At 49.3% G+C, this 25,941-nt stretch overlaps 2 long non-coding RNA genes across 2 annotated transcripts in view; one reads left to right on the plus strand and one right to left on the minus strand.

The window, feature by feature from the left end:
- Nucleotides 1-13,590, minus strand: part of B930092H01Rik (RIKEN cDNA B930092H01 gene) — a 34,583-nt gene extending 20,993 nt beyond the window's left edge. The window contains exons 1-3 of the long non-coding RNA NR_045334.1: nt 13,549-13,590; nt 12,475-12,540; nt 5,720-5,793 (exon numbers count right to left, since the gene is read on the minus strand). This is a non-coding gene — a long non-coding RNA (RIKEN cDNA B930092H01 gene). The remainder of the gene's footprint in view (nt 1-5,719; nt 5,794-12,474; nt 12,541-13,548) is intronic.
- On the plus strand, nt 3,310-5,230 carry Gm51681. Its single transcript, XR_003948178.1, has 3 exons — nt 3,310-3,502; nt 3,805-4,038; nt 4,218-5,230. It is a non-coding gene; the product is annotated as a predicted gene, 51681 (long non-coding RNA).
- Nucleotides 13,591-25,941: the final 12,351 nt, after the last annotated feature.

Below are 25,941 nucleotides of genomic sequence, written 5' to 3' on the forward strand. Positions count from 1 at the left end.
TCTCCCTGCAGCAAAGAGAGAGGTACCAATATGCACTCTGGGAGCTTCTTGGTGTGATGTATGATATAAACTCTACCTGCTTTCTAGATAAGAGACTGGAGACCAGGACTTCTCTCCTTAGACCTGTCCCCAACACATCATAAAGTAATCCACCTGGCTGCTTTCTGGGCCTTGTTTTTGTTGTTGGCGGTGAGACGAGAACAATTAAGAAAACATCCCATAAGGTTGACTTGTAGGCAAGCCTGTGGAGCATTTCCTTAATTAGTGATTGATTGAGAGGACCCAGTGCATTGTGGGAGGTGATCCTAGGTGTCTGGGAAAGCAGGCTGAGGCAGCATGGACAATCAGCCAGTGAGCAGAATTCCAGCTTCCACCCCTGCCCTGACATCTCTCCGTGAGGCACTGAGTATGTAACTGTAAGCTGAATTAAACTCTTTCCTCCCGAGCTGTTTTTTTGGTTATGGTATTTTATCACAGCAATAGAAACCTAAGTAAGGCAGCCAGCTCAGGCCTCGAGAGGCAGGTCATCATCACCATCACCATCATCATCATCATCGGAGCATGGCTTGGTCCAGGGAGATGGAGACGCAGCTGCTCACACCTCCTAGACTTGGACTCTCAGCACCAAAGACAGTCCCAGAAGTTTCTAGATTGAGGAGAAGCAGACCTTCCAGCTGACCACAGCCTAGGGCATTTCCTGTGAGCAAACAGAACCAGTACCATTCATTTTGCAGTGCAGTAGCCAAAGGGTTGCCCCAGCAACACCTGGAGCTCGCTTGCTCTACACACCCCTGGGCTCTAAGCATGACTGCTGAATTGCCGCTCAGGGAGGGGGTGGGATCTTTGAATTCCGGCTTTGGGAGTCATTTGGGTTTCCGAATGGCAGCCAGGTCTGACCTCGGCCTGAAGGGGCTTCCTGGATGACGCATCCTGAAGGTTTTTGACCAAAGTGTGAATATACAGCCTAGATACAGCCTTTTTTTTCCTGATCATGCTAGGGGGAAAAAAAAGGAGATCTCGAACGTGCTCCCAGCCGCACAGCCGCCTGCCCTCCAGGCTCCTGGGGCTCCTTCCTCCATCCAGACCTGACCCATTCTTGCTTTGTAAGCTTTGAAGCTCCAGGCCTAACCTGCTCCCAGTGCCAGGAATGTGGCTCCACACCCACTTTGCCCTAGGGGCTCCACACAGACTCTTTCATAGCTGACCAGACCATCTGACTTAATTCAGACGCATCCCCTTGTGATCTCTCTCAGCCTCCACCACACCTGCATAGAATCTACCCTTGGCGCCTGATGCTCAGCTGGCAGTACATATGGCTCCCCTGCCAGACCTGAGTGTGTTTAGAGCACCCACAGCTCCCACAATGCATTGCATACAGCGGGATTGCGCTCTCTCTCTCTCTCTCTCTCTCTCTCTCTCTCTGTGTGTGTGTGTGTGTGTGTGTGTGTGTGTGTGTGTGTGTGTGTTGTGTGTGTATCTTGTGTAGCTATGTGTTGTGTGTCTACGTGTCTGGGTGTGTGAATGCTCTGACCCACTCACTCATGCGTCATCAAGGACTGGGTCTGTGACAGTCTATGAGGAAGATACATCGTCAACTCACAATCAGGAAGGGTTCCTGCTTACCCCTTCACCCTTTTCTCTGAGGTTGTGGAAGGCTAGCCTGGAGCTGATCTCTTAAGCAGGACCAGGAAGACCTGACTCAGCTCTCCTCCCCTTCATTCCCCTGATACACCCACCCAGACCAGCCTCTGGCCAAGACTGTCCTGTCAGCACGACACACATCAGGTCTGCATATGACTATCAGTCATGCTCAGCCTAGCTAGCTCAGCTAGGCAGCTATCTACAGTGACCCAGATTGTAGGCAGAAGAGTTGTCCAGGGCTGTTCTGTGAACAAGGGCATGGGCTGCCCCCTCTGTGAGGACCCTGGGAGCCTGCCTCCTACATCCAGCCTCTGATAGGCACCACACAAGGAACACTGTCCAGCACTGTAACTTCGGAAGCAGGACCTGTGGGTTCAGAGTCCCAACCCCCTACCCAACAAGCTATGCTCACATCCCTGGAGCTTCAATGTTTCAGAGGCCTCCTTGGTCATGTGGGGACCAGGCCTTGCCTGCCTAAACACAGTACATCAATCAGTGCCCCAGATGACCTATTCTACACCCAAAATACAAATTTAAAACTGGGGATCCCCTGAGTTTCCCCCATCCTTAACCCCTTGAGGGAGACTCTCTTCGTTTGCTCCCTGCTGCCCCAGACTCAGGGATCTTGCCCATGTTCCTACCTCTGCCAATCACCCTGTTCCCCTTAACCATGTCACATACAGCTCAAACTTGGCAGGGAAAGAGAGCAACTAGGAAGGATTACATTTATGTAATGATGTGTCATAGGAAATTAAAAGATAATGAGAATCAGAAGTCCTGGGAGACTTTGATCCCTTTCCTGGCCTCTCTAAGAAAAGCCTTGGGTTCTCTCCACAGCTGCACCAATGACACCGGAGATTGTTCCAGACCCACAAAGACCTGTCATCGGCTTACAAGTAGAAAAGGCTCTAGGCTCCCCTTTCCCTGAGCGTGGTGTGTGTGTGGAGGTGGTGGGAGGAGCTTAAGTGGGTTTGACTACAGGTCTCCTTCCTTAATTTCAGATCTGTAGCTTGTTCAGTGAACTGTCTCCAAGGGCTCCCGGGGTGTTAATTGGGTATGGTGTTTGCCCCCTAATCATGGAACATCCCCAGAACTGATCAGCTAGCTCTGTGATCAGGGCATAGGCTCCTCCCTCTGTGGCTCTCGGGAAGCCTGACTCTCACAGCCAGCCTCTGACAGGCACCACACAGGAAAACTGTCCTGGCCCTGTGACCTAGGAAGCAGGCTCTGTGAATTCAGTGTCCCACCTCACAAGCCCACAAGTTCATGTGCCGATGAGATGAGGCCTCACATGCCTGAACATGGATACGAGCATGACCCGTTCTACATCCAAATTAAAAAATTACAGACTATGAGTCTCTGACCAAATTTTCTGCAGATTCTACTTACACATGAAGGTTCTGCTTTGATTAGCCAATGAGGAGGTAGCTATGTGACCCCATGTGTCTGAAGGACCACTTTGTCCTGTCTACTCAGAACTCGGTAGAGCATCCTCAACAGAGAACGTGAAAAGCACCCTACGGTAGAAGGTGCTAGAAGGTAAGGCACCCTGTATGAATTGGAAGGCTCAGGAGACTTGTTTGGCCAGCACCCCAACCAGAGCCCAGAGTGGTATCTTGTTACATCTCTGAGCCAGACTCAGGCATCCCGGAATGTGGGCAGTGTGAGCAGTAGGTTCCTTGTTGCTACTTGTCTCTGCTGAGATGGCCACAGGGTTAGCTGCTTCTCCAATTGCACAAGACTAGGGCAGGTGGCCCGGAGCTCCTGGGGCCAGCCTTACCTTCAGGATCATTCCTCCCTTTGCCCACAGCCTGAGGCCAGGTCAGAAGGTGACTCCAGCTCCTCCCTGGAGAGTAATTGGGTGAGTGCTGGTCTTCCTGGAGGGCTCATAGCAAGCATCAGCTGATAAAGAGGGGGAGAATGGCTAGGTTGCAAGGTGGGGCCATTCTGCTTTGCTTTCCTGGTGGGTACAGGGAAAGGTGTGGAGCAAGCACCTTGACTTGTGTGCAGGGAATCATAGCATGTGCCTGGCTCTGCGCTAAGAGTTTTCCTATACCACCTTGCTTTGATCCTCACATAGCAGAGAACAAAGATGAAGACTAAGGAGATGATAGCACCGTTTGTCTCAAGTTAGACTGCATGCTTGTCTTTTTACAAATCCAGGGCTCTGATCTTAAATTGAACACCCTGCCTGTCCATGGGGCTGTCTAGCTAGTCTCAACTCCTCAAGAGCAGGCACTGAGCTCACCTCTACTCTGTCAAACGAGGAGCCACCAAACCTACCCTGGCCAATTCAAAGAGCCTGGCTAATTCTGGGGCATCCTGAAGCCATGGGACCTGGCTAGGATCACCTTCCTGCCTTACATCCCTCAGCAATGATAGCATCCAGCTGGACCAGTGAGTCAGTCCCTTCATTCTCCTGTATCTGGGAGGGTAGGCCTCTCCTGCTGTCGGTTTGGCTCCATCAGCCTGCGTGGGGGTTGCCCTGGCAGCCAGGCTGCCATCAGCCAGGCCCTGGGGCTTGGCAGTCTTCCTAAACTCTCACACCGGGTTTGTCCTTTTCCTTAACCCACCAGCCTCTTCTCTGGGATCAGAGAACCACTTCTAGATTCCTCTGGCCACTTCAACCATGTCCTGGACCAGGCTGTGGTGGCTTCTGGTACATCGAGTGCATGGCCTCTGTCCTGGCCTCCGCAGAAGTCTCCCAGAGCACACAGCCAGGCACAGAGCCTACTTCCCAGAGCACACAGCCAGGCTCAAAGGCCAACCTGCTGTTTTAGAGCCAGCCTGAAACATATGAGGAGAAGGGATTGGGCCCAACCGAGCAGCAGAGAGGGAAGTGGATCTTGGCTGGACCTTCAGGTGGGATGTGTGGGAGGGTAATCTACAGTTGGACTGGACTGTGCAGGTAGGTGCAGGACCATCTGCTGAGTGCCAAGGCAAACATCACCCCACATGCTAGGGTGGCCTTCACCTTAGAGGGAGAAGATGGAGTAGCAGCCTGTGTTCCGGCAAGGTGGCCAACTTTCAGGTCCTGTTGCTCATCTACAAGATGGACTTAATAAAGCCAGACTTGTTCTATGCAGTCTCTGCAGCCATTTCCACAGAGGGCTTGGCCAAAGGCCTGCGTGCCAGCATGCTGCCAACAGAGACATTTCTTTACACCCCGTGTGTTGCCCAACAAGACCTGAGCCATCTTCTGTTGGTTCCTTTCCATGTTCTTCATCCTTGGATGAGGAAGAACCTAGAGGCGTTTTGCACAAGGCATGCCTTGCCCTGAAGTGGAGCACCTCACAGAGCACAAAGCAAGCATTGTGGCCTCCTATAGACCCGCCCCTCCACACACTTGATCCTGTGAAAAGCCTGTGATCCCAAATGGGAATTGCAGTCTTGCTGATATCACGTCAGGACTTCAGTAGTTCTCTCTGGGAATCAAGGATGCACTAGCCACTGAGGGTGGCACTTGGGCCACCCTCAAAGTCCCTACCCAAAAAGGTCCATGGGAGAAAGAGAAAGGGATAAGAAAATGGCCTCTAGCTCAGACAGATGGCCAAAAGGCTGTGTGTGCTGCATCGTTTACCTGTGGTATCTTTTTTTTTGGGGGGGGGGGTGGTTCGAGACAGGGTTTCTCTGTGTAGCCCTGACTGTCCTGGAACTCTGTAGACCAGGCTGGCCACGAACTCAGAAATTCACCTGCCTCTGCCTCCCAAGTGCTGGGATTAAAGGTGTGTGCCACCATGCCTGGCTACCTGTGATACCTTATTTGTGGGAGTTATCAGTGCTACTCACTCTTGGGGCTCAAAAGGATGAGCAGAAGTTTTCAGGAGAGACAGGATCTGGAGGCCCTAGGCTCTAGCAGGAAGAATATACCTGGGCTGGCCTGGGCTGGCCTGGGGCAATGTCTCTAGGGAACGCAGGTGTTCTGAAGAGCCTAGAGGCACAGGTGTGTGAGGCCCACATGGAACCCTGAGACACGGTCAAGAGACATGCGGGCACCCTATGGCCCACATCTCTGCCTTCAAGGAACTGGTTGGATGAGACAAGACTCACCCCTAACATATTTAAAGAGCACTTTTACCTGAAGTTCTCCAATTGTGGGCGTGACATGAAGTCTGATTTCACTCTCCTCCTTGGGTGGTGCTACGGGCTCTTCTGCAAATGAAAGATATGCACATAATTTCACATTCCATATCCAAAGGCAAGGTCACCCCCCTTCACCTCCCCTACATGCGGCCTATCCCCATTGAAGAATCTTTTTTTTTTTTAAGTTTATTTATTTCCTTTTGTGAAGAAGGCTTGCCTGGATGCTGTGGAGCATGTGTACTGAGACCTGTGGTGACAATGAGAGTCCTTCCCCTATGTTTCAGCATTTGAAACTCTGGGTCCCCAGTTAGTGAAGCTGTTTGGAAAGGCTTCTGAGGCATGGCCTCGCTGGAGAAAATGCATCACTGAATTGAAGAATTCACATTCTCATCTCGAGTTTGGTTCCTGCCCTTCTGCTTCGGGCTCAAGGTTAAAGCTGTGCTTGCTCAGGGTCCTGCTCCAGCCTCCTAGCCTGCCACTGATTGCCACATTTCCCTACCATGGTGGACTCTTACCCCTGGAAGAGTAAGACAAAATAAACTCTCGCATAAGTTGCTTCTGGTCCTGGTGTTGTTTTATTGCAACAGCAACATACAGGCAACTAAATTCATGATCAAGAACAACGTACCAAGCTGGTGGTTTTCTCCTTCCACCATGTGGGGCCTAGGGATCAAACTCCTCCTCCTCCCCACCCCCATCTCCATCCCCGTCCCCCTCATCAGCAGCAGCAGCAGCAGCAACAGCAGCATTGCCCCTACCTGCTGAGTCATCTTGAAGCCCTAAAGAACCTCTTTTTTTCTTTCACTTTGTTTTTCAAGACAAGGATTTTCTGTGTAGTCACTGTCCTGGAATTCACTCTGTAGATTGGTCTGGCCTCCAGTCAGAAATGCATCTACCTCTGCCTCTCGAGTGCTGAAATTAAAGACTAGTGAACCCTTGTTGTGGGGCCAACTCCTATATTTTGCCAATGAGGACTTGAGATACAAAGAATACGGTTTTGGGGCTGCTGAGATGGCTTAGTGATTAAGAGCACTGGCTACTCTTACAAAGGACCTGACTTGGATTCCTGGCATGCACAGAAAGGCTCACAACCATCTATAACTCCAGTTCCAGGGGATCTGATGCCCTCTCCTGTCCTTTGCTGGCACCAGGCACACAGGTTGTGCACAAATATCCATGCGGCCCAAAACCCATATACATAAATTATAAACTTTTATAAAAGAGTGTGACTTTGCATTAGTGACCAGTGAGTCATGGAAGAGCAGCCTCGACTCTTGCATTCTACCCAAAGGTTCCCCCATAGACACCTGTTGCTGCCACCTACTAATATATGTTCCCGCCCAGCTTCAGCTCCTTGTGACCTACCTCAGGATAGACGGGCTAGCCTGAGCTCTCCGACCTCTCACCCATTGCTCATTCCTGAGCTATGATTCCTCTTGTTGGAAAACTTCCCACATATTTTTCCTTAAGTCCTGCTGTGACTGACCCACAGCACATGCCCCACCTCTGTGCAAAGCTCCAAGCACTCATTCACCCTTGCCACACACAGGTACCAGCCTGGTCTAGGACTCTCTCTTCTAGCTGTCATGATCACCAAGTGTGCATGTGGTGTACAGGGATACATGCAAGCATAACACTCAGACATGCCGGGCGGTGGTGGCGCACACCTTTAATCCCAGCACTTGGGAGGCAGAGGCAGGCAGATTTCTGAGTTCGAGGCCAGCCTGGTCTACAGAGTGAGTTCCAGGACAGCCAGGGCTACACAGAGAAACCCTGTCTCAAAAAACAAACAAACAAACAAAAACAAAAACAAAACCCCACCCATACATAAAATAATCTATAAAATAAGAATAATACTTAGGAATACATTTAACCAAAGAGGTTAAAGATCTATACATTGAAAACTGTAAGACATTGGTGAATAAAATTGAAGAAGAAAAATATAACAAATAAACGAAGATACCCCATGTTCATGGATTGGAAGAATTAATATCCTTAAAATATCCACACTACCCAAATCTATAGTCAATGTTGTCCCTTTCAAAATTCCAATGACAACTTTTACAAAAATAGGGGGGAAAGTCCTAAAATTCATATAGAACCACAAAGACTCCACTCAAAGCAGTTTTGAGAACAAAGCTGCTACAAGCATCATAGTAACTTGACTCAAACTATACTACAAAGCTACAGTAATCAAAACAACACGACACTGTCACAATAACCGTTGCAGAGACCAATGTGCAGAATGCCCAGAAACAAATCCATGCTTTTCAAAAATAAAATATAAAACCAATTGCTTTTTATGAAAGGTGCCCCGAATAATGACTAGAAAGAGCAGCCTTTCCATAAATGACAGTCACACAGAGAAGAATGCGCATAGGTCTTTATCTCATAACACACACAATCATTTGAGATTGGTTAGAAAGATGTAAACCCACTAGGAAAATCCACCCTTTCACACACTGGGTTTTAGAACAGGGAATGAAGACCCAGGAAGCAAAAGCAAACATGGGATTGTCCCAAATTTAAAGGTTCTACACAGCAGGGAAGCAACTAATGCAATGTGGGTGTAGCCCACAGACTGATATTTGCAAATTGCATATGTGAAAAGGAGCTAATACCCAAAACTTATAAGGAGCTTAAGTAACTCAAGTATAAGAAAACAAATAACCAGTTAAAAATGAACAAAGGGGTGCCAAAGGGATGGTTCAGTGGTTAAGTGGCTGCTCTTCCAGAGGACCTGGGCTCAATTCCTAGTACCTACATGGCAACTCAACAACTTCTGTAACTTCTGTTCCAGGGGAAGCGACACTGTCATACAGACGTACATTCAGGCAAAACACCAATGTACATTTTTTTAAATGGCCAAAGGATCTGAATCAACACTGCTCAAAAGGAGGCAAACAAATGCCCAATGGGGAGATTTAAAACAAACAGCAAACGTACTTTAGCAAGGCGGCTCATTGGTAAAGGCTTGTGTGGCCAAGCCGGATGACCCAAGTTCGGTCTATGTGACCCACATAGTGTGTAGCAAGTAAGTTGTCCTCCGACCTCCACACACTTAAATAACTTAAAAAAGCATAATTTAAAAATGCTCAGAATCACTAAAACCTTGAGGAAAAACTGTCCCACACCTGTTAGGACGGCTGCTAACAGAAAGATCAAAGATGGAAGAGAGGGTAGAAAATGGCTCGGAAAGTTAGTGTAGAGCTGAGATCTGAGGCAGAGAGACCACCTGTGGGTGGACAACCGCAGGAAATGGAATCTGTATATGAAAGAGGCCTCCGTGCTGTTTACTGCAGCCACCTCCAAGATAAGAAGTCAGCTAAAGCATCCATCAACAGACCAACAGGTGAAGGAAATGCTGACTGCGACGCACAGTGGGTGGGCTAGGGAGTGAGCTCAGCCACGGGTGCTTGCCCTGAACCCATAGATAAAAAGCAAGGTGTGGTGGTGTGGGCCTGTAATCCCAGGGCTTCGGACAGACCGAGGCAGAGACTGGCAGATCACTGGGGCTCTCTGGCCCCCTAGCTCCAGGCCAGCGAGAGCGCCCGTCTTAAAATGAAAGTGCGCAGAACCGGAAGAACAATATTTGAGGAGGCATCCTCTGGCTTTCATAAAAAGTGTACACACACATATGCACGCACACATGCACACATGTACACATACATAGACACAGAGAGAGGGAGAGAGAGAGAGAGAGGGGGGGGGGGAGCTGATGCTCTCCTTATCCATCCTCCTTGACCCATTGTCATAGCCAAAAAAAATATTTTGGAAGAAAACCAGCAGAGAGGTGAGCCACCTCTCTGGCCTTGAGAATCCACGTCCAGCTCTCGTGTGGTGTACGAAGCTCCCCAGACCACGGCCAGTGCCTTCTGCCCAAACCACCTCCTCCTGCCACATGCCACACCCATTCTTGGCCCCAGCTGGGCAAACACACAGCATTCCCAACTGCCCTTAGACCCAGAGGACTAAGATGTGCTCAGACCAGCTTCCTGCCCTTTAACCTCAAGGCCTGCTGGTGGACTTGTTTTTAAATTCCATTCCCTCCACAGGAATGTTCTCCAGAGGCCAAGCCTCCTTCCCACCTCTGGACTTTTGGAAACACAAGGGATTCACTGTAGACGGCTTCCATGGCAGGCTCCTCGTACAAACATAGTATTTAAGTCATATGCGCTTCTAGGGTCTGAAATTAAAGTCGGGGCCAAGGGGAAATACAGGTCTCCTGGAGAAGCAATGCAAGGGCTGGTGGAACACACACGCGATCACACGTGCACGCACGTGCACACACAGATGAACAGATAGTTTAGCCATGAGGCCCAACCTACACAGATATGCAAGGTCTTCATCAGCCCAGAGACAGAGAATAATAAAAGCCACCGACTGTGCTGGCCACCAGGCAAGCTGAGACCAGGTTGTGCCCTACTCCTTAGCTGTGTTTTGCTTAATGGTGGAGGTCACACACAGATGCAGCCCTAAAGGACCTGGTTTCTGACTCTTGTAATTAGATTTTCAGTTGTCTAGAACAATCCTTTCTGGGATATGTCTGCAATTTGTTGGATCGGATAACAGACGGCTTCAAAGTTCAAAAGGGACCAAACTTTGTAAGTCACTTCAGAGAACCCCTGTATATGCTGGGCCAGCAATGTGGATGGGTGATGACAGAGCCTTATAGTCAGCTACCTGGAGGGGGCATTCCACAGTTCTTGACTCCCCCCCTACCCTCCTCCCCTTGTCTCACTTCTACAAGGGATTCTCACAGCCCTGACTTCCCCAGGCAGGAGCAAGTGACGGAATGTGTGTGAAGCATGGAGCGCATACTATGTGTTTCCTTAAGATAGCTTGCGATGGAGCCTTGGCTCAGCAGGTAAAGCTGCTTACCGCCAAGCTGGAGGAGCTGAGTTCAGTCCTAGGGAGCCACATGATGCAGGGAGAGAACTGAACCCTGCAAGCTGTCCTTAAACCTCCACACCTGCCTCGGTATACATATGCGCATGCACACACATACACTAAAAAATAAATAAATAAATAAACAAACAAACAAACAAATAAATAAATGTAATACTTAAAAAAAAAAGATTGGCTAGAGTGGTAGTTGCTAAAAGAGACAGCCATGAGCAAAACAGCTGGATGGTTAGTCAATACACATCGAAAATAATTCCTACAGAATTATTTTCTGAGCTATGCAGGCAAGCACAGCTGCAGTCAGAGAAGAGATACAAGGGCTTGCTCTGTTGGAGGACCAAAGACATCACATTCTACCCTCACGGCCTGTAAATGTGGTATCACCTAGAGAAAGGCCTGCTACAAATATAATTAAGAGGAGGCCTGGAGGCAGGATGATCCAGGATTATCAGGGTGAGTGTGAAGCTAAAGTGGCCACAAGTATGCAGACAGAGGGAGGCTGGATAAGCAGACACCAGCAGAGGAGCCGATGTGAAGAGAGATGGAGAGAGATCTGAAGGTACTGGTGCTGAAGATGAAGTGACAAGGCCACAAACCAAGGGTCACCTGCATCCACCTGGATGTGGAAGAGGCAAGGAATGAATTGTCACCTGGAGAGAGCTTTGCAAAGCCACCTTGGTCTTAGCCCAGGGACACTGATGTTGGCTTTGTGACCTCTAAAAACTGTAGAGAAGGTAGATTTCCGTGCTTTAAAACTACCACGTTCATAGAGCTTGTTATAGCAATCACAAAAGACCCAGGCAGGTCCCTGGAGGCTAGCCCATTTTAATATGGCTCAGAGACACCAAAAGACACACAGTGTTCTAGAGTTTTGGCCAAGGCCACACCCAAGTCTTCAGGCCCCTGTACCACACTGTGTTTCTTCCTTGTCATGCTGAGACCCAGAGAGACCAAGATGGGGATGATCCCAGTTCCCATGGAAACCTACAGCTCCCCTGGAGTGGTCATCACTGCCCCCAGGCTGGATGGTCTCCTGTCAACTGGGTCCCATGCTAGGTTCTATGGGAAAGAGTTGGTGAATAGACAATCAATTGGATTAGGCCAGGGAGTGGCAGGAAGCATCAGGCCATCCCGTGAGTGTGTGTGTGTGTGTGTGTGTGTGTGTGTATGTGTGTGTTTATTAAGGCCAGAGGTTAAGTTTGAATGTCACTCCTTATAAGCCAAGCTGCCTAGCCAGTTGGCCCCATGGTCAGCCTATCTCTGCCTCCCTAACCCTGGGCTTACAAGTGTATTTATTTTCTAGGGGTTCTGGGGATCAAACTCATGCTCTTTTGCACAAGGCCTCATGCTGAAATGTGGTTGTTGCTGTGGAGGTATTAGAAGGTGAGCCTTAAGACAGGGGTGAGTGGTCAAAAAGAGATGAATGTCTTTCTCCCTGGACCGGACTCATTTTCCAGAAAGCCAGCCGTTGCAAGCAAGTCTGCTTCATTGGTTCTGTCCCTTCTACAGGTGTCTGCTCACAACCACCACATGGCTCAGCTGCACGTGGCTGCCCAGTTCTGAGCTTCCAGCTTCCAGGATTATAACTTAAGTAAACGTTTTTCTTTATAAATTCTCCAGTCTCAGATAGTCTGTTACAGCAACATCTAGATAACTGCGACACCCTTGTCTTGCTCTGAAATGAAGTGCAGGCTGCTCCAGAGAGGCAAAAGCAGCCAGGGCAGGAATTCAAAGACACAAGAGTTGCAGGTTGCCCACCTGCTACACATGTGAGCAGGGTGTTTCTGGATGGCATGTGGAACACGTGACTCTTCCACCCTCTGAGCCACCTCACTTGCCTCCTACCTTCTGTTTTGAGAAGCAGTCACTTGTCCAGAGGCCAAAGGCAGCACTGATCTCTTTGTTACAGCCCTGTTAAAAGAGGAGCCAGGTGTGAGTGCGCACACCTTTAATCCCAGCCCTTGGGAGGCAGAGCTGGTGGATTTCTGAGTTGGAAGCTAGCCTGGACTATAGAGTGAATTCCAGGACAGCCAGACTGCATAAAGAGACCCTGTCTCCAAAAAAAAAAAAAAAATGCCATTAAAATATAAGATTTAAATAACTTTAATTATAAAACCACCGTTTTTGCATCTTTTACAGAGAAGATTAAGAGACAGAAACTTCTTTTTTTTTTTTTTTACACATGTCATTTGCTGTCTCTCCCACCAAAGCTGGGGACGTGGTTCAGTTAGTAGAGTTCTCGCCTTTTATCCATGAGTCCTTGGGTTCAATCCCCAGGACTACATAAACCAGTCATGATAGCACATGCCTGTAATTCAGTCTTTGAGGAAGAGGAGGAGGCAGGAGGATTAGAAGTTCAGGCTGATTCCATTCTCAGCTACTCAGAAGTTTGAGGCCAGCCTGGGGGGAGGGGAGCACTTAGCCACACTCCCAGCAGGCAGCTCAGGGTAGTCTGTGGAACAGTCCTGAGCACTGCAGGAAACCCAGGCCTTTCTGACCTCCCTGGCTACAGCCACACCTGCTCCATTGAATGCCCACATGGCCACCTGTTCCCGCTGACATCCCCCCCTCAGCTACGGCTGCTCCACCGGCCCTTTGTCCCAGATTTTCCTTCTACATGAGGCCTTTAATCTTTGCAGGGTTTTTTTTCCTCCCTTAACATCCCTGATTCTCTTGTGAAATGCAAATTAATTAGCGTCTAATTACTCACTCATCCCTGAGTCTGTAGCCTTCTCTGTCAGGTTTCTGTTGAACATCTCTCTCATCAGCCGAGAACACAGCCCATTAGGAACAATGTAGTTTAGGAGAGGCAGGCGGCCCCTCCCCCTGCCTCTCAGGCTTTGTCAGAAACCATTTAAGCAGAAGGTTCCAGAAGCACACCCATTCCGACTAGAGGGGGTGACCCCACCTACCACTCACTTCAGTCACCAGCATCATTTCAGGGAACCGATTGTGGATTGTGCCTGGGGCTGCCCTAGGCCAAAATAGGAAAGCCAGGCTCTCGCCTCAGGGAGGCTGCCCATTGGGGAGCCAAGATCTCAGTGTGTGAAACTGCCTGTGCCCTCCCTGCCAGCTGGGGAGGAAATGTGGAGCATGCCCAGGGACACAGTGTAGTCTTTCGACCCAGACGGCTGAGTTTTAGTTTAGGAGGAGGTGGCGGCCAGCCTTGGCCCACAGTCTTCCTGAAGCCAATCTAAAGACAGAACATGGGGTTAACTCACCAACTCTCTGGAAGACCTACAGTCTGGGTCCCTCAGAAGAGGATGGGCTCAGCATGGGAGACTGAACCCAATAGGGGTTTTGCTGGGTATGGGTGGCTTGATGTGTGAATATGTGTGCATGTGTGTGAGTGAGTACATGTGAATATGTATGTATACATGTCCTCTGTGGAAGCCAGAGGTCATTGCACAGGAACCCCTCTACCTTGTTCTTTGGATCAAGATCTCTCACTAGTCTTGAACTTGCAAACTCTGCTAGGCTGTTCCAAGGATCTTCTCTCCATCTTCCCGGCACTGAGATTAAAGATGTGTAACACCATAGTTGCCTTTACCAGGGTGCTGGGGATCGAACCCAGGTCCTCATACTTTCACAGCCAACACTCCTGCCCTGAACCTCTCTGAGTGAGTACTGTTCTTAACCTCTGGTGACTGTTGCTCTCTTTCTTGGAAGGTGCTTTGAAACTGTATAAGCTGGGCCTGTTGAGAACACCTAGCCCCAAACCTCCACACTTCTGATGAGTATGGAGAGATGGCTAGGATTCAGAGGAAGGGGACCTCCTGGGAAAAAACACCCCTCCCAAATTCTGCCTTGAAGGGACTGCCACCCATACCTGTCCCCTCCTACCATCTCACTGGGACCCATGCAAGGAGTAGCTCATAGAGTTCTGTTGGCCTCAGGTTGTCTGGCTCTCCTCTGCCTTAGAACAACAGGTCAAAGCCTGACCAGGGGTTAGATGTCCTGATTCCCAGTTCATTGCTTTCCTAAGATGCCAAGCAGTTCCCCTGAAGCTGAGGGAAAGCGGCAGACCTGGCTGCTCTTGGCCGATGGAGAGCAACTCTGCCTCCACACTCTCTGCCTCCAGTGGTCTAGCATCCAGGTCATTGGACCAGCATCCATAAACTGATGGAGAGGAATGATTCTGGGGGGGGGGGGGGGGGGAACAGACACATTCCTGGGAGAAAGTCCCCGTCTCTGTAGCTGAGAACTGAGGAAGAACACTTCAGTGGCTGAGGCGGGAGACAAGCCAAGTGGGAAGCAAAGGCTTCAATAGCCAGAGTGGGCCCTGGGAATGATATTCAGCGCTGCAGCAGAGGGTAGGGACTGTGGCCTAGCTGGCCCTCGGCCATGTGCTCCAGGGATTGCTCCTGGACCTCCCTAAGCTGGGAAAAACCCAGCTAGTATTTCTCAAGGTGGCCCTTGAGTCATAGCCCTGCGCTGCCAGGTCAGCCCTGGGAGAAAACACCTTTCCCATACTTGGCCCAGACCCTGGCTTGAGGGGACTGCTACTCACACCTGTCCCCTCCTATCACTTCACTGGGACCTGGGCAGGAAGTAGTTCCTATAGTTCTGTTGGCTTCAGGACATCTAGTTCTCTTCTGCCTCACAGACAGGTCACCAGGTCACCCTGCTTGGCTGAGGCTCCTCTGGTGCTCAAGTCACTTAGCAAGCACCGGCTCTATCCCCTGAGCCCTGTAGTTCCCTCCAGAAGCCCGAATACAACCCCATTTCTCACTTACACCCCACGCACATACACACACCCATCACCCAGAGCATCACTGAAGTTCATCTGAGAAGCACCCCGCCACTGGTCAGGGTACTGACAGATTTCGATGGGCCTGATGGTCAGGACCTTTGCAAGCAACAGAGCCTCGGAAACACGGGTTCAATGTGGGCTACACTGGCTGGCAAGAGGTCACTCTTCAACAGAGTGCTGAAGGGTTGGCAGAGGTATTTCACTTGTGAGCCCTAGGAGGCCTTGCTATGAAGCATGTGGCATCTGAGCTGGTCCTGGAAGATGGGATAAGGTAGAAAATCCAGGCTCAGAACATCTTGAGAGCATGACATAAAGCAAGGCGGTCCAAGACTAGCATACCAGAAAGAAACCATTATTGACTATAATCGTGGGAGCCTGGGATAGGAGTGTTAACTCACTTTCCACTGTTTATTTAGCTTACAATTCTCACTCTTCTTAAAAAAGTCCAGACCTACCTGCCTAAGGATCGTGCCGCCCACAGTGGACTGAGGCCTCCTACGTCAATTAACCACTAAGAAAATGCCCTACTGACATGCCCACAGGCCAATCTGATGGAGGCAAATTCTCAACTGAGGTTCCCTCCTCCCCAGGTGACTCTAGTGTGTGTCAAGTTGACAGGAACTAACCAGCACAGCGGGTGTAAGGACAGCTGCTCAGAGATAAGTGAGAAGACACCCGCCTGTAGCCAGCAGAGGACAGAGGACCTGGGCAACAAGCTAGGAGGGATACATCCAAGGAACGGATTACTGGGGACAGTCCAAAGTCAGCATGAAAGAACACATGTACCTATGGTAGTCTGGGGACTGGAAGGACAACTGAGAACAAAGGCTGAGGTTGGCTCTGCACTCTGGATCCAGGCTTTGCATGACTGGGCATTCTGTTCCCTTAGAGAGGTCCAGTGTGAGGACTCAAGAGAGAGGGATCAAGGTTGCTGACATAGTCATGATGGAGGCTGGGGGGTGGGGAGCATAGATGAACGGCCAGAAGCTGCTGGAGAAGGCGAGCCCTAGGCTGGGCGTGCAGAGTGTGCCTACCTCATCCTAATCCGAATACTTCCTACAGCCGTTGTCTGAGAACCTCTGGCTTCTATACAAGTGCTCTGGCTTCCGCTCGGCACCCTCTCCCAACTCCCTACACTGGGAGATGGCACTCCTCCCAGGGAGTTTACAACTTAATAACTAACCATGTGACTGGGTCCATGAGGGACCAAGGCCAGGAACTCCTCACCATCCCAAAGCATCCCAAACACTGATCTCACAGCCATCATGCTCTCCGTAGACCCTCCTAACACACCCACTCCTCTCCATCACACCCACCAGCACCATTCCTGCTGCAGGCTTTGGGCAAAGAAGTCATCCATTAGTGTGTGTAGCCCCAGACCAGCCCCACCCAGCTGCTGCCATCCATGTGTACAGGTTGCTGCTCTGCATCTTTGTCTAGGCCAAGCTCTCTTAGCTTCCTCCTCCCGTCCCCATCCCCACCCCTGCCACCTCCCCAGCTCAAAGGCTGCCCTCTTTATCTCTATGGCCTCTGTCCACAGCATTGTCACCAACCCAGCTTTTTCTATTTCTCCCTCAGAAGAAGAGAACTCTGAGCCTGATTTGAGGGAACTGCTGAAGCTACCACCAGTCTGATTGGTATTACCTGATTGACGTTACCACCCCCCCGTTGTCCCCCCACCCAGCCCCGCCCCACCCCCACTAGAACTCCAGACCAGCCGTAGCATGCATGGGAGTTGAACCAAAAAGCGCTCTGGGGAAGAAAGCCACACTTCCAATCCCCTCTGTGGCCTTGCCTTCTTCTTGTTTCTTTTGCTCTATCCTGCCTCTGGGAGCCAATCTGGGGAAGGAGGAGGAGGAGAAAACCATGATGGGGAGATGGAAAATATTCCTGGTATTGTTCTGAGGCCGCAGCCTGTGGCTGTGGAGGGGGGGGGGGATGGGGAGGAGAGGTTAACAAGATTAAAAAAGCCATAATGAGGCCACAGCACAAACCCTGCAATTATGCTCCCAAATTTAATCAAAACAGCTTCCCGCACTGGGCCTGTAATGTATCTAACAGGCCCCGTTGGGTTCTGCTTCCCGGGCCCAGCACTGAGATGGGACAGAGCCCTGGAGTCTTGTTGTAGAGGAGGTAGAGGGTTGGCCTAGCCTGGCACCTCCCCCTACCCCAGCCCATCCAGGTAAGCTCTTGCAGACTTTCTAGCTGGGTGCCAGCTCCCTTTCCTCCTGTTCCCCAGACTCCACCCTGTCCCTGTGGCACAGTCACCAGCTAGGGGTGTTCCCTGGCTCTCAGAGAACCCCCAGGGCTAGCTCTTCGCCCAGTTTTACCCAGAAGCTTACCCACTGCACGGACTGCTGGGAGGCTGGGAAGTTTGCTTCCTTTGTTTGTCTGGGCCCCGGCTTGAATTTAGGGCCTTCTGCATGTTTCTCAACCCAACTAGAGGAACAAATGGCACAGCCAGTCCCCAATTGGCAAACCTGACTGAGGTCAGACTACAACTCCATCAACAAACTGAATGAGTCTCTACCTCAAGTTCTTCTCGGTCTGGCCAAGCTGATTGGCATTGTACCATTTCCATTAAACAACAACAACAACAACAATGTGCTTATTTATTTTGGAGGCTGGAACTGGACATGTCACATCATGTGTGTGGAGGTCAGAGGTCAAGAGGACGACCCGTGGGAATCAGTTCTCTCCTTCCATTATGTGGGCCCTGGGGAATCGAACTCTGGTCATCAGACTTGGCAACATGTACGCTTCCCCACTGAGCCACCTTCCTGGATCACCATTTCTTACAACAAAAAAATTGAGAAAGCATGGATTTTGTGACAGAGCCTGTGTTCTCTTTGGGGACCTGCTCGATGTGGGAAGTCATGTAAAATCCACGGGCTCCAGGTGGCCGGAGATCGACCTGGAGGTTAAAAGCAATAGGGACGTTTAAAGTCCAGTGGGTGCGTGGTCCTGCTGGGGCGGACGGTGGGGGAACACTACAGAAATGAAGAGCTTTTATAGTGAGAAAATAAAAGTAACAAGGTCCAGAGAGTCACACAAACGTGTTCAAGACGACACAGCAGGGCTAACACCGGGGCTAAGTTAGAGCCCTGAACTTTTGGCCCCGATCCCAGAGCTCAAACCCCTTTTCATGGCAGAGAAGCTAGGAGTTTAGGGTTGACAAGGTTCAGAGTGCTCGGAGACATTCACTGTCACCATGTGTCCTTCTGGGGAAGCCAGATTCCTGTCTGTAAAGTGGCTATCACGAGCCACTCCTGTCTTAGACAGTCCTTCACAGCCTAGGAGCCTCTCCTAGAGGAAGCAAGGGTGACTCTGGGCTCCTACCAGGGACCCTGCCCCTCCCACAACTCCCTCCCCAGAACTGAGACCCAGATCCAGCGAGACCAGAACCTTGTTAAGCACACATCTGTTCAGGAAGCTCCTGCTCTGTCCCCTCTTCCCTCTCCACTCTTCTCTGCCTCAGGCCCTCTGGTAATTCCATGAGGAACCAGTGCACAAATAGCTTGCCGAAAGCAAAGCAATGCACACCACCTGGGCTTGGCACTGGCAAGCCAGGGACAGTGGGAAGAAGCTGGAGATAACTTTAAAAGATACGGGCATGATGGGCTTCATGTGTGGCTGCCAGGGCAAGGCAGGCTCCAGGATGTTGGCCAACCCCTATCTCCAAAAATATTTACACTACTGTTCATAACAGTAGCAAAATTACAGTTACGAAGTAGCAATGAAAATAATTGCATGGTTGGGGGTCACCACAACATGACACAATATGAGGCACTGTATTAAAGGGTCGCAGCACTGGGAAGACTGGAAACCGCTGGTCAAAGTCTCAGCATTTCTGGACTCTCAGAAGCAACACCAAGAACTGAATGTGATTCTTGTCAGCCAGGGCCTGGCCATTCCCACATTCAAAAACCAGCTCAAGGAGATTTCACACACTTAGACCTGTCCCACCTGGGCAGGCAACGAATCTTGGCTAAAGGGCCTCCTCATGCCTGGCCTCAAGGACTTTGGAGCAGGAGGTAGCTGTGGCAGAAAAGAGAGCAAGACCTACCTTGAGGGCCTGAAGTCAGGTCAGAAATCAACTTCCAGCTGTGTGGCCATGGGCTAGTGACTCAACCTCTCTGTTTACAGAGCTGAGAATACCAACCAGCTGTCCAACTCTGAGGGTGGTTTTGAAAACTCAAGAAACCGGTTAAGGGTGATAGTGCACACCTTTAATCCCAGCACTGGGGAGGCAGAGGCAAGCAGATCTCCATAAAATCAGGGCCATCTTAGTCTACACAGCAAGTACTAGTCCAGCCAGGCACTTGTGACTCTGTCTTAAAAAAAAAAAAAAGCAGGCGATTTCCTTTGACAAAGTGGTTTGTAGTTGTTCTTAAGAGGATTAAGCAAGCACTTATTTCCCTGGGACACAAGGTAGACAGCCCCGAGTGCTACTGGAGAGGTGGAGATAAGGTACTAGGGGCGGGGCGTGGGGGTGGGTGGGTGGGTGGGGCAGCTAGGAGAGGGAGCAGCTGGGGGAGGGGATTCCCAGGAGAGTACAAAATGGTAACAGCAGAGACACGTGGACTTCCGGGTAGGACTGTGTGTGTGTGTGTGTGTGTGTGTGTGTGAGAGAGAGAGAGAGAGAGAGAGAGAGAGAGAGAGAATGTGTGAGAGAGAGAGAGAGAGACAGAGAGAGAGAGAAAGATCAAGCTCTCTGTATATATGTATGTATATAAGTGGTGGATGGGGTGGGGTGTATACTGTGTGGTTTGTGTTTATGTGTGATATATGTGGTGTCTGTATGTGGATAAATGGCGTGTGTGTTATGTGTGTACCATATCAGGGCTGATTGGTGACTGTTTGGGGGTTGCCAACTTCCCAGTAAGGAAAAGTCCTAGCAAGGGACAGCTCTAGCCAGGAAGAGGTTAGGCCCCGGGGAAGAGAAACAGGAGGAATGCATTCTGCCAGGCCCAGTAAGGGACAAGCACAGAGATCCCCTTCCACACCAGGTGGTCCAACCCGGTCCGACCCGGTCCGACCCGGTCCGACCCAGTCACTCCCGGCTATGGTGTAGACAGGTGAGGACAGCCACACCTAACTGCTGAACCTCATTACCACCCCCACGTTATTAAAGAATGGAGGGCTTGAAGATGAACACCTGTGGAGGCCACCAAAGTGTGGGCCAGAGACTAGGATGGGGCCAGCAACACCAGGCCAGAACCTGGCATTTCTGCTTCGATCAGGACAACTAAGCCTCTGGGCTACCTGTTGCCAGGATCACAACTCTCCTAATGACCACACTTCCTTTTTTTCGCCTCTCTGTAGATTCTTTTGTGACTTCTGACTGGGAGGGGTGCTCCAACATGAGATGCCCATGTCTTCCCTAGAACACTGGCCTGGCCACACAAAAACCATCGGAGCTTCTGTGACCAGCTGGTCTGTGTCTCTGGGAGCTAGCCCCCTTACCATCCTGGGCCTCTCTTTCCTCAGCTATGACAGCAAAAGGCTCTCTGGTACCCCAGGCTCTTGAACTGGTGAGGTGTGGTAAGGGGCGTCGGTCTACCTGGAGGTGTCCTGCTCCTGGCTGGCCAGTATATTGTTAAGTCTAGAAAACAAAAGGTCAGACGCAACTCCTGACTCTGTCATTTATTAATTCTCCCACCCAGAAGCCAATCAGCGGCCCAGTAGCCGAGTTGGGACTCCTTGCTGGGACTGTCAACCCCATGAACCTGAGCAAGGGACACCCCTGCCTGGAGTCGGCAGGCAACAGGAACTGAACACCAACAACGCAGAAGTCTTGGGTTTGGCCCAGGGATTTTCCTCCTCAGAATTCTCTTTCAAAATCTCCCTCCCAGGCATGGCCTCGGGGAGGTGAGGGGGCCTAGAAGTACATCTGTCATGGGCCAAAGAAACCATGCCTTTAAGAAGAAACCCAAACAAGGAATTTGGGCTCAGGCTTTGTCTCTGCAGACACTTTCCCCTGTGATCATGGGCAGGCCATTTTATGCAGAAGGTCTCAGTGTTTTCACCTGTAGAGGGTTTGTTTTTTGGTTTGGTTGGTTTGGCCAATTCCTGCCTCTTTGACTATGGAAAGACTGCAATGAATGTTTCTGGAGGTAAGAGGGTGGCTTGGTGGTAAACTACCTGACTGCCAATGTGAGACCCAAGTTCAAATCTCCACCACCTAAATAAAAGCTGAGTGTGGTCACTAGTACTAGGAAATCAGGGGGACTCGATGGAGCTCAGGGAGCTGATAAGCCTGACCAAATCAGTGAGCTCTCAGCTCGTGAAAGACACTGTCTCATTCCAAAGGAAAAGGAGCACGGGGGAGAGTAAGGGCTCAGCGGGTAAAAGGGCTTGCTATGGAAGCCCTGTGGCCTGCAAATCCTGCAAATCTCTCTCTCTCTCTCTCTCTCTCTCTCTCTCTCTCTCTCTCTCTCTCTCACACACACACACACACACACACACATAATAAATATTAAAAGATAACCAAGTGAAGAGTCACAAGGGCATCCAGTGTCTCACACATGTGCATATATCACACATACACACAGTCATTATACAGAAGCATTCCTGGCCTGGCTCGCTCTGGTTTCTACCCAGAGACACACATGTGACAAATATCCCTGCTCAAAGAGAAGGAAAAGGGGAAAGGAGGGTTTGTTAAGCACCGACCACCTTCTAGGTACTAGGCACGAAGCTAAGGAATTTGCCCCACGTGTAGTTTTTTGTTTTTTTTCAATTGCCCTGTGAGGACAGAAGAGCCCATGAGGCTCTGGAGCATCGAGATGCTTCCCGTGCCAGTAAAAATAAAAGCCAGTCAGTCAACAGGTGGTGATGGAGTCAGAGGCAGGTGATGAGTTCGAGGCCAGCCTAGTCTGCAGACTGTGCTCCAGGACAGCCAGGGCTCAGCAGAGAAACCCTGTCTTGAAAAAAAGAAAAAAGAAAGAAAAGAAAAGAAAAGAAAAGAAAAGAAAAGAAAAGAGAAAAAAGAAAAGAGAAAAAAGAAAAGAAGAAAAGGAAAAGAAAAGAAAAGAAAGGAAAGGGAGGGGAGGGGAGAGGGGAGGGGAGGGGAGAGGGGAGGGGAGGGGAGGGGAGGGGAGGGGAGGGGAGGGGAGGGGAGGAGAGGAGAGGAGAGGAGAGGAGAGGAGAGGAGAGGAGAGGAGAGGAAAGAAAAGAGTCTGTCCATCTCCAAAGTGTGGATCCTTTTTCTCTGGAATGCTGCTCATACTTGGGGAGCAGAACTCAGCTTGCCAGCTGGGGTGAGCACCCCGGGAAGGCACGTGGTAGTGTATGCGTGAGGGGTGGTCACCAGGGCCTCAGATAAGGAATAACAAAGCTGATCACATGACCTTAGCATTCGGTCACCAGTGGGAGGATCTTGGGAGCACAAAAGCTTCCCAGAGGAGGGGTTATTTGATTTGGGTGATGAGGAGAAGAAAGTTCTTCTGTTTTTTGTTTTGTTTTGTTTTCAGATACAGAAAACGAGGTCCTTTGGAACAAAGAGTATTTATTGGAAGGCAGACAGAAATCAGGCAGCCCTCTAGGGTGCTGCAGATAGGTGTCCATTACAAAGAGGCAGTCAGGAGATGTGAATAAGTCACACTGTAGTATCTGAGCGATTTACCAGCCGAATCATCCGGAGCAAGCCGTTTCACCTTTCAGAGCCTCCGGTATCTACAATGTCCAGTGCACAGGGCTGCTGGGTTCAGAAGAGGTAAAACAGAAGGAACCCAAAACAATGTTAGCCTTGAATCCTTGTGACTCCATGAGCTGAGCTGGGTATCAAAAATGGATCTGAAGATCTGAGAGGCAAGAAACCTGCCAAAGGGCACACAGTCGGTAATGGTAGATCCAGGATTCAAATGCAAGCAGTTGTATGCCTTATCTTGCCTTTTCTATCACCTATTCAACACACACACACACACACACACACTCATAAATAAAATATGAACAAAGCAAACCCACGTGGATGGAATTCAATCTTGGGAAATCTGTTCATGGAAAATGTGACATCAAAATGTTATAGGAGAAATACGATAAGATTAGCTCTTTTAATATTATATGTTACATTTAGTGTGTGTGTGTGTGTGTATGTGTGTATCTGTCTTGTTTTCATGCATGTGTGTATATGTACACATTTCATGGCACACGCGGAAGGCAGAAGACAACTTGCGGAAGTGGGTTCTCTTCTTCCTCCATGTAAGGTCCACTCATATCATCAGACAGAAAGCATCCTCACCCACTGATCCACTTTATAGAACCTAAATAATTACTGATTTGGTGGGGAGGGGGGTGTTCAGAGAGGAAGATACCTTCCAGATGTTTACTTTTCATTGAGCTGAGTGTTATTACTTCTAAAATAGGTTTCCTATTTGTCTGAAGAATTATTGTTATCTTTTTGAACTGTAATATTGTTGTGTAGCCCAGCTTGGCCTGGAACTCACAATCCTCTTTCCTTACAGCTTTCCAAGCACTGGTATTAAAGGCCTGCATTACTGTGCTCAGCTCTCTTGAACAATCTTTCAGGTAGGCTATACTTCATGATTCCTCTGTCTTCTTGTATCAGCTGTGACTCACAGAATAAGGCTCAGTTCATCTGAGACTATTCTCTCTGATTTTGATAGTGTACTTAACTGTGTCACCAGTGTGTAACTTTAAAAAGTCCAAGTAGGGGAACAGGACAGAGGTGATGATTCAGTTGACAGAGTACTTGTACAACTTTGTGGGTCTGAGTTCAGATTCCTTACAAAAAGGTAGGATGGTGACATATGTCTGCAATCTCAGAGCTGAGCAGGCAGGTCCTTGGGCCTTGCTGGCCAGCCAGTCTAGCCAATCACTGGTTAGTGAGAGACCCTATCCCAAGAAATAAGGTAGAGAAAAACCGAGGAAGACAATTATCATTGTCCTCTGGCCCCTGATATGTATCTACATACACACACAAATAAAAGTGGGTAGATGGGAATTTATTTTATTTCTAGTTCACTTAGTTTCTTTTATTTATGAGATTTAAAAAAAAAGATGTATTTATTTTATGTATACGAACACACTGTAGACTTTTGCTCTCTTCACCAGAAAAGGGCATCAGATCCCATTACAGATGGTTGTGAGCCACCGTGTTGTTGCTGGGAATTGAATTCAAGACCTCTGGAAGAGCAGCCAGTGCTCTGAACCGCTGAGCCATCTCTCCAGCTCTATTTATGAGATCTTTATGTAACATTAGGTTCTTTATTTTTTAAAAAATTATACTGGGTCATCAAGACAGTTGTGGGTTAATCTACTAAGTCTTCACATGAGCACACGCCCCATTGCCAGTAAATAAATGTCTTGTTTAAAAAGAATACAACATCCAGGATGGTTTGTGTTGCTGGTTGTTTTGTTTTGTTTTTTTGTAGTGATGTTCAAACCTTCTGGATGCAGAGCAAGTGTTCTACTTTTGGAACCAAAGGTAGGACAAGTGTCCCAGTAGTGAGAGCCAGAAAGGTGTGATGACCTTGCCCCTGACTGTGTGAGGTGGAAATTTCTGGTTTCTCTGAGACTCAGTTGTGTCATGTGATGTTTTCCTGGAAACTGTCTTATGTGAGGATGTTTTGCTGAGAACAGACACGTGGTGTTTTTCTGGAAGCTGCCTGGAAGAATGGCATGTGATGCTTTGCTAGAGTGGATGCTCAAGAAGACACATGACGCTTGGAAAGGGGATAAGAATAACCTAGCAGACAGTGGGTGATGCTATGGCCTTGGTTCATTCGCCTTGCTACTTTTTGCTGGTCTTTGTTGGGCTTTGCTGACGCTGGTCTTCGAGGGCAATGCTGTAGCATTGGTTCACCTTGCCTTCTTTGCTGACCATCACTTATCATGACTTTGTAGAGAGAAACACACTTCTTGTAATATTCTGGCAGCTTCTTGCCACTTTTGTTGACTTGGGCCAATTGGCAGAGCCTTGCAATTTCTTCCGTATCAAACTGCCATTGCTGATTCATGAATAATGTTTGTGAGTGGATCGAACTATCGATATGGATTTGTGGGATCTGACTGTTGATATCCTGACAACAAAGGTTGGAATCACCCAAGAGAACTATTTCTAAACACGTCTCCATGCCCTTTCGCCCTAGTAACCTTTCCTTTCCACTGCCTCTGGTGGGTGGTGGGCTAGAAGGGAGGTTAAAGCATTTAAGAATCCTCGAGTCACCACAAAGAAGAGGAAAATCAGAGCTATCCAGACTTGAAGAAATACACGATATGGCATGTCACAGAAAACTGAATTGTATGGTGATGTTTGATGCCCAAATTAATGTGTAAGCTCAATAATTTTAAAGGTAACCATGGAATGGCCTTAGTCACATTACTCCAAATTCACTCTGGAAAAACGAAGAAAAACTATCGAAGAGGAGTCAGGAAATTAAGTGTAATGATATGGTTCTGGACGCGATGATTCACACCTATAATCCTCACAGCTTGGGCTGAGGCAGGGGGTTGCCTGGGGTTTACAGCCAGCCTGGGTTACATGGGGAAGATTGTCTCCAGCGAGGAAGAAAAGGAGGAAGAGGGGAGGAGAATGT

This window comes from Mus musculus, chromosome 9 (genome assembly GCF_000001635.26).
Source record: "Mus musculus strain C57BL/6J chromosome 9, GRCm38.p6 C57BL/6J".
Taxonomy (NCBI): Eukaryota; Metazoa; Chordata; class Mammalia; order Rodentia; family Muridae; genus Mus; species Mus musculus.